This window comes from Callorhinus ursinus, unplaced genomic scaffold (genome assembly GCF_003265705.2).
Source record: "Callorhinus ursinus isolate GAN/ISIS: 27379988/994484 unplaced genomic scaffold, GSC_fseal_2.0 scaffold47, whole genome shotgun sequence".
NCBI lineage: Eukaryota > Metazoa > Chordata > Mammalia > Carnivora > Otariidae > Callorhinus > Callorhinus ursinus.
Window position 1 is genome coordinate 661349 of NW_027397109.1, and position 9295 is coordinate 670643.

At 37.9% G+C, this 9295-nt stretch overlaps 1 pseudogene; it reads right to left on the bottom strand.

The window, feature by feature from the left end:
* Positions 1 to 4309: 4309 nt before the first annotated feature.
* On the bottom strand, positions 4310 to 4781 carry LOC112840086 (large ribosomal subunit protein uL23 pseudogene; annotated as a pseudogene).
* Between the last annotated feature and the right edge of the window lie 4514 nt (positions 4782 to 9295).

Consider the following 9295-nt stretch of genomic DNA (forward strand, 5'->3'; position numbering starts at 1 on the left):
TCCTTCCTTCCTTCCTTCCTTCTTCCTTCCTTCCTTTCTTTCTTTCTCCCTCCTTCCCCCATTTTCTGTTCTCTCTCTCTCTCTCTCTCCTTCTCCCTCTCTCCCTCCCACTTCTCTCCTTCCTTCTTTCTTCCCTCCCTCCCTTTCCTTCCCTCTCTCTCTCCCTTTCTTCCTACCCCTCCCCCCACCTCAGCATAAGTTTCTCATGCTTATAACTAATATCATGGTATCCTGGAGAAGACCATCATCATTTCCTTTCAGAGAAAGCTCCAAATACCCTATATGTTTAAATTCTTTCCTGGCCAGCTGTTATTTCATGTTCCACTGTCTAAACTCTATCCCTTTGGCTTATGGCTAATATCTTGGTAAACTATATGTTGCACTGGAAAGATCATTGCTGAAAGTTCTTACCATTGTGTTATTTCTTAAGTTAAAATAGGAGTATGAGAGGAAGTGCTAATAAAAATGGAAAGCCAGTGAGGCCAAAGCCATGCTCAAAACAGAGTTGAAGGGAGTCCATGGAGCACCAAAGGGAAAGAATCATGGAAGTCCATGAGGACTTAAGAGAAAGATTGCAACAGGAAAAATAATAATAATAACAATGATGCTAATGTTCCTGATGATGACCATGATGATGGCACTAGAGAGACAGCTAAACACTTGACTGGAGGCTGTACGCATATTGTACCACTCAGTCCTCAAAACAGTATTCCTCTTCCCAAATTTACTGACAATGAAAACAAGGAACAGAGTTTAAGAAACACTCTTCACGCAAACCTCATCCCTTTTCCTCAGTTTTACTTATTCCCAAGAATGGATAAGGAAGTCCAAATCACAGTTCTAGACCCCATGTAAATCTCCACCCCTCTGGCTGCCAGCACAGAAAGATAACAGAGCACAGAAGAAGGTAAGATGTCAGTCAAGATGACAATGAGCTTCTGGCTGGACAGGGAGAAGTTGGGATTGACTTCAGGGTGAAGGGTAAGGTTCATTCATCTGTAGAGTTTTTAAGAAGCTTAAATATGCAACATAAGTTTGTCATTTGATTTTTCACAAAAGGAATTATATAAATTTAACAGTCTTTACCTAAGACCTAGACGGTAAAATATTTAAGACATTTTCTAATTTTAACTAAACAGAAAAGAAGTAGCAGAGATTCAAGCTATATATAATATGGTTCTTCAGTTGGAATTGCAGTGTGTGTGTGTGTGTGTGTGTGTCAGATGTGTAATTAAAGGCAAGAGAGTGAGCTAGAATGAATTAAGTACGGTTGCTCATGCCTACCATTATTAAAATTACAAATAGATTTATGTAAAGGATTCAAGATTTTTCCAAAACCTTGGTATTTCTGTGACAACTTTTTTTTTTTTTTCAGATCTGAGAAGGGGAACAGGGTTGAAAGAGAGAATGGTTGTTTCTTTCATTTCTAAGCTTCTATGAGAAATTAAGTTAAGATTTGGACTACTGTGCATCAGTGGTGGCATTAGGAATGCTTCATGGCTTCCTCTCTCCATCAAGCATTCTTAACTGAAAATTTTCAAATAGATCTTTTCCCAGGTCAGAGATTGGAAGGGCTAGAAACTGTGTGGCTGAGTACCATTGGCTTCCTGGTACTGGGAAAGGATGAATCGAAGGAAATTCTTCAGTCATTTTGCCAGTGGGCAACGTGTGAGGAATTCACCTTGGCTACCTCTGTTTATTTTATTTTATCTTATTTATTTGTTTATTTTTAAAGATTTTATTTATTTATTTGAGACACACACGGTGAGAGAGGGGACACAAGCAGGGGGAGTGGGAGAGGGAGAAGCAGGCTTCCCGCTGAGCAGGGAGCCCGATGTGGGGCTCAATCCCAGGACCCTGGGATCATGACCTGAGCCGAAGGCAGACGCTTAATGGCTGAGCCACCCAGGGGCCCCTTGGCTACCTCCTTTTAGATTATTGTTGAAATTCACTTTCTTTCACTTTCCTAACTTTCTGCTAGGCATCCTGGATTTGCTTAATGCCTTTTACTGTTCCATGATGGTTTTCCTTTCCAAATAGTAGTTATATGGCACACCTCTGGCAACTGATAAGCAACGGGACAAGGAAAAGTAATAAACATTGCCTTTAGCTTGAAATTTGAATGCGTCTCTTATCTCACGTGAGACCTCTTCAATGTACATGAGAAACGTTACGTAAATCTTAGAAGACATTGAGAATTGTACAGTTGTCCCCACTAACCCTCACGATGAAAAATGTCGGTGAGTGACATCCAGTTTGCACTGAACCATGAGCAGAGGAGAGTGGCATCCCCTAAGGAGAGCACAGAAATGCTCTGATCTCAGGTTTTGACATCCTTGTTCCAGGCCATTCACCAGAGTACTATAGGTGCTTTATGGGGAATTTAAGAACATGATCTAGGAGGTCAGAAAGAAAGTCTGTCCAGGCAGGATCATATCACAATTTTCCATCAGACTCCTTGCCGCTTTCAATTATCTCTTGAAAGGGAGATTCCTTAATTCCCTTTAAGGAGAAAGCCAAGGCCGGGATCATTAATTCACTGTCTGAAATCCCAAGGAAGAGCTGAAGCACCAACATTAACCTATCGCCTATACGCTGAACTCAAGGAGTGGCAGTAAGTTTAGCCAAAGTTCACAGCACTACAGCACTATGACCAAGTGGTATATTTCCCTACTTGATTACAAAAGTCACTAAGTTTGGGTGGGAGGAAGAGGAGGAAGAGGAAGAGAAGCTTTCCTATATTAAAAACTGGCAATTTTCTGTGGACTGCGTTGGATTTTTGAAACTTTTACTGCGTTGTCAAACAGCAATATGTGTGATTTGCATTGCTTTTGCATATAAGATCAATATCCAAGAGACTCTGGGGCCAGCCCCATGTTGCCAGCTAGAATATAATATGCTCTAGACAGCCAAATCACATCTTGGGGATTCTTCTTTGCCAGGGATATGTTGAAATTCTTGAGGAAGTCAAGGGAGTAAAAGAAGAGTAAGGTATTGCGCAAATAAGAATCATGCATTCAGTGACCCTCCCGGTATAGACTACGACAATTCTTAATAACAGAGTAATTGTGACTATAGTTGGATGAAAACTAAGCAGGTTGTTTTATAGGACATATAGACATAGAGTAACACCAAAAGAATACTAAACCTAATGTACAACTAACTTATCGACATCCCTTGGCCATTACTTATGGGAATCGCAGCTGTTTAAAAAAGAAAAAAAAACCAGTTTCTTTTGGTGCTGTTGGAAATTATTTGCGTGCTACAATTTAATCAAGTCCTGCCCTGGTCCTTTGTGGCCAGGCAATCAATGGGTTAAGTTAGATCACTAACGTGTGTTCCCTGACCCTGGAATGCTTCATCAAATGTACTCATTACTGATTGAGCAAGAGAACGAATAGTTGTGAGTTTCAGCTTAAGCGCTGATGGGATTGTGTGTAAGCCCTAATGTGGTCGAGGTATTTAAATTTTGATTTTTGTAATGGGCTCTGACATGTTTCATTTCCTCCGAGGGAACACTCGAGACCTCTGAAAGTAAATGTTGCTAAAAAGTCATCAAGGCAGAATATTAAAATGCCATCAAATGAAAATTTCACTAATGCAATCCGGCTAGAGCTCCAGGTACTGGAGCGAGAAGGGAAGTGTCAAAGGTCCCGGTTCTTTTAGCGAAACATGATTTGTTCCTCTTCACTGACTGTTTCTCCAAATAAATTATTTAAAGTCTTATTTCTTCTTTCTCCTGGGCCTCTTAAAGTTCAGCTGTACTGAGAGGTGGCAGGAGAAGCAGTAGAAGGAGGAGTTGGCACAGACAGAAATCCAGGAAATGGTTGCATGGTGAGCATCTTCACCTGTGCACCCAGTTCCCTCCATTCCAGGTGTGTGGTCAGACGAGAGGGTAAGAATCCTCAGTGATTGCCTTAGGGCTGAAACTGCCCTTATGAAACATACTCAAAATTTTAATAGCAAGGTGTTCGGAGTGTATGAGATTATCAAAGAATGTTCATTTAGTGATGTGTAGAGAACATTAGTTTGGGAGAAGACACTAATTGTTTCCTCAATAAGTTTTACGCAAACATCTCTGCCATTTTTTTGGTAATACCTAAGTTTCAGGTAAATTTTATATTTATGGATTTGTGGCAGAGGGAAATCTAAATTAAACTCTCTGGATCTCTTCTACCCAAACGTCGTTTAGTAAGAAATGACTGGCCTTAGGAGATCATTCATTCTTCTAGATTTAATTGGCAGTTTTTTTCTTTTTTTTTTTAATGGTGAAAATATTTCTATTTAGATTTACCCAGCTGGACTCAGGTTAGATGATCCCAATTTTGTTGGCAACATCCAAAGCATCATAGTCAGAAGCCAGTCGAACATACGCCTTCTTCTCTCCATTAGGCCTGATCAAGGTGTTAACCTTGGCCACATCAATGTCGTAGAGCTTCTTCACAGCCTGTTTCATCTGGTGCTTGTTGGCCTTGACATCCACAATGAACACAAGTGTGTTTTTGTGTTCTATTTTCTTCATGGCTGATGCAGTAGTCAGGGGGGAACTTGATGATGGCATAGTGGTCAAGCTTGTTTCTCCTGGGGGTGCTCTTTCGATGATATTTGGGCTGCCTTTGGAGACGCAGTGTCTTAGATTATCAGAATGTAGGTGACATGAGGATCTTCTTTTGTTTTTTGTGACTGGACACCTTTCAGCACTGCTTTCTTGGCCTTCAAAACTTTGCTTTGGTTTTGGCTTTGGGAGGGGCAGGGGCTTTCTTCTTAGCCTTCAGCACCATCTTCGTGGAAGGGGTAATTGGCAGTATTTTCTTAATGAGGATTGTGTTAAACAATATATATTTTTCCTTGATTATTTATCTTCTGATATATATATATTTTCATTCTGAGATAACTACTTGTATTGGATATTTCCTGGAAATGAAAAAACGTAGATTTCCCTAAATTCATTTATGACAGAGATTTCCCCAAGTCTAAGAGATTCTATTCACTTATTCTGGGCCTAATGTTCCCATGGAACCTGTAATTTCCCCATTTCTCCTGCTGGCTGGTGGGATTTGTGCCAACCAAAATCTGGTCTTCTATTAACTCAGCTTGACACCTTCAGTTCTGTCCGTCTAACCCATAAGGACAAATAAATTACTTTATTGAACCTGTTGTGTGAAATAACAGGTTGCCTTTGAGAATCAAATTTCTACTGTGTATTGGTGAAACAGTATAATTTTAAGTCTCCAGAATCAGCACTTCGGCATCACCTAAGGATAGAATCTTCAGTTGGGTTTTGCAGTCTTGTTGGAAAATGGGACTTTAAACAATTTGTTATACACCCAAAAGGTGGTATATTTTCATGGTTAAGAATATGATCTCTGGCCTCAGATTGTCTGGGTTTATTTCTCGGTTCATCTGTTTCTAACTGTGGGGGCCTGAGCATGCTGGTGCATCTCTAAGTGTCATGTCCTACAAAACAGTAACAGTGGCATTTACCTCATTGGCTTGTAGTAAGAATTAAATGAGATGCATATAGAATGCTTAGCATAGTAGTGGATAGATAGCAAGCCACTTAATAAATTTTAATTCCTTTAGAGTTCATTTTATAATATCTGAAGACAAAATGCCATAAATACAATTCCATATTTCTGAAAAGTTCTTTTTTTAAAATTCCAAGTAAAGGGTCACCTGGGTGGCTCAGTCGGTAAAGTGGCTGCCTTCGGCTCAGGTCATGATCCCAGGGTCCTGGGATTGAGCCCTACTTTGGGCTCTCTGCTCAGCGGAGAGCCTCCTTCTCCCTCTCCCTCTGCCTGCCACTCTACCTACTTGTGCTCTCTCTCTCTCTCTGCCAAATAAATAAACAAAATCTTAAAAAAAATAAAAAAAAATCCAAGTAAAGGCCTCAACTAATTTTTTGTAATCCTAGTGGAATGGCTTTCACTGGAGAAAAGAAAGTGTTTCTTGGGGGGGATCGCCAGACATAAATAGTCCATTTACAATCACTTCAGATGTACCCTGGAAAAGGCGGAAGAATTGACAAGCCATTGTGGTTAATATTTTTGAGATGTCACATTGCCAAGGAGCTTCTGTACCTAAGGCAGAGCTCTTCTGATATGCACCCTTCACTGTGTTTTTAGATAAGAGAACTTTATCTCTGAGATAATTGCTCAAGCAATGAAGGCATACAAATGACCAGTCATGGAATAGCCAGGCTATAGAATTTTCCACCTAACTTTTGAGAAAACTTCAGTTCAGAATAATTAACCAAATATGATATGATTTTAAGAATCTTTGAGAAATTCTAAGAGTAGTATCACGGTATGGAATCTACACATTTGCTACTTTAAAAATGGCTTTAACATAAAGCCACCTATTGCCCATTATTTTTAAAGACAAACATTTATTTAATTTTATGTGGCCAAATAATTGTGTTAACTAGAAATCATTTCAATGAACACTTATCAAACACCTACCATGTTCAAACAACATTGCATCCTCAAAGCTCAGGAAGATTTCTACTTTGTGTCTTATCGTATATGCCTGGGAAAAATTTGTGGAACTTCCCTTCAAATGACCTCACATGTCCACTCCTTGATTATTCTGACTGGTCTTTGCCCCCTAATGAGGATTTGTTACCTGTATAGACCAGTTTAGCACATAAGAGAGAAATTTATTGCTAACAACATCTTGATTATCAGAAACCATGAAAATTTTTAAATATTTATTTGGCAATCCACATAGCTATTTTTTTCCTGTATGGCATCAAGGGAGCATTTTCATTTTTCAAGTAAGATTCAAAATGGAAGGGAAACAAGAGAATTGAAGCAGTGGATATGAATTTTCCAGAACCTTCTGATATATAGAAACAGAACATAAACTAGTATATGCTGTCTCATTAGTCAGCTACTCAAAGTTCTTGAGGGCTCATTAAATGAGGTGCCTTGTAAGAAAAGGAACTGAGGACTGGTATCTCTAAATTAGTTACTTTCAAAAAACCAGATGTTTTTCAGGTGGGATGGGAACCTGAGTCTTGGTATTAACACACCTAAAGAAAATCTGTCATTGAGGATGTTGGTAGCCTGAAAAGTCAAGAGAAAAAGAAAGTTAGAGAAGCAACCTTTGGGTTCTGCAATCTCAGCAGGGCAGAAGAGAGGGAACCCAGGTTCTTGAAACTAAGTGTCAATAGAGAGGCACAAGAATATCAAATTGTGTGACACCAGCCATTACAATCAAATAGCTAACTCCTCTAGTTTTAAATCCCATGATCTCCAGGCAATAAGCCTCCAATTAAAGCTTCGTATGTAAATCTGTTCACTGAGAGAGAATATTCTAATTCTATTTGATAGTTACAAGTCTTTATGGGAATTAACAAATTGACTTTCTGATTTTATCCATTAGTCTATTGTGCATTTGTTTACCATAACTCAGTACCCTGGAGTCCAGTCACTCCTCAGCCTACTAAGAAAATTGAATTGTCACTACCATAAAGCTGATAAGTAAAGTTGAAGAGGGTAGCCACATTAAAATACTGTAACTAATTCTAACCCAACTGCTGTCTCTCTGAACCAAGCAATGAAGTGATTTCTATGCTACACTTCATTTGTGGTATATAGTATCAGCATTGCCAATTAGACAGCATCTAATAGCAATGCCCACTAATTATTAATTCCAATTAGTATATAAAGAGATAAAGAATAAACTTTGGCCTTATTAGTTATATCATCATTATTATTTTTATTGAGCATGGAGTTGTGGGTAGTTAAATTTTATATATATATATATATATATATATATATAGAGAGAGAGAGAGAGAGAGAGATTTGAGGCAATGAATCAAATAACCTAAGAATTCATTTTAGTGTCCTGATATTCTGGCTCTTGCTAAGAACTAAAGGGAACTGTTTGCAGAACAATATTTTCCAAAAACGCATCTCAGATGGATACGGAACAAGTTATAATTTTTCTCTAGGATGGTAGTTTTTCTTGTTGGGTTTAGCAGATTATTTTTCTTCCAATTTTATGATAACTGACTCCTCACCTCTAAGATAAAACTTTCAGGAAAAGATGGAATAAATGAAACCAAACCTTTAGCTTGTGAGAAATCATATATCCTGTAACATGGAAATTTTGCTGTGCTGATTGTCTATAACTATTTAGGATCTCATCACATTTCTTGGGGCAAAAGAGAGTATACTGAATAAAATGCATTTGTTTGATTAAATATCAAAATGTATAGGCATCTAATACACTTTTCTGGGTAGCAAGAAGTATAGTCCTGAGTCAGCAGTGGTTGGCTAAATGAAATTGCTGAGGAGAAAAATCTTTCTGATTAGCAGGAAATAGAAACAGTGTAGTAGCAGGTGATTCTCAGTAGCTCACACGTTTGGTTTAGATAATCCCAAGTTCAAAATCTTATCTGAATTGCTACAGTTAGAGGTCTGGTGTGTGTAATTTTGTATGGTTTTCTATATTTCCTTATTCTGAGAAAAAAAAATACTAGAGCAGCACTTCTTGTTATATTCTAGTATTTCCAGTCTATTAGAACCCAGGCATGCAGAATTTAGTGTATCAGCTACACTTAATATTTGTTTCAGATTCTTCTTCACATTGAGCTTAACTGGAGATTCAGATTATGTCAGACAAAATCTTTCCTCCAAACCAACTAATTTTTTCATAAATTCACGTCTTCCTTTTTTCCCTAATAGACAACCGATCTTTTAACCTCTTATCAAATATTTTAATGGATTTGATAAATTTCACAGCATGTTTATCTATTTTTAATGTTACTTATATATTTTAATTTTTTTTGAAAACTTGCTTATTGCAATATATTTTTCAAAGCTTATATGTTGTATTTCCATTAATGGTAGAGTTAAGTTGTGAACTTGAAGCAAAAGATCTATGCAAAAATTATGTCAGCCATTAATCTGATATTTGTTAAATGTACTTCAATGATATTAAGTATAGAAACATTAATGATTAGTGATATTGACATTTTTCTACATTTCAGGAGCCTATCAATCTACTACTGCTTTCTTTTTCCACCATCTTATTACTGTTTCCCCCCCTTTTTTAATCTCACAGGGGTGCTCTCCCAAACACACATGTATGGTCCACAAGTGCTACTTACTTCCTAGATTCTCAATTCACAGATAATCCGATTATTTGTAGGTATTTTTCAACATTAGGGACAGTTTTGTTCTCTAGTTTTCATCTGATTCTTTTGAAAAAAATTTTTTAATATTTTATTTATTTATTTGACACAGAGAGAGAGACATCGAGAGAGAGAACACAAGCAGGGGCAGAG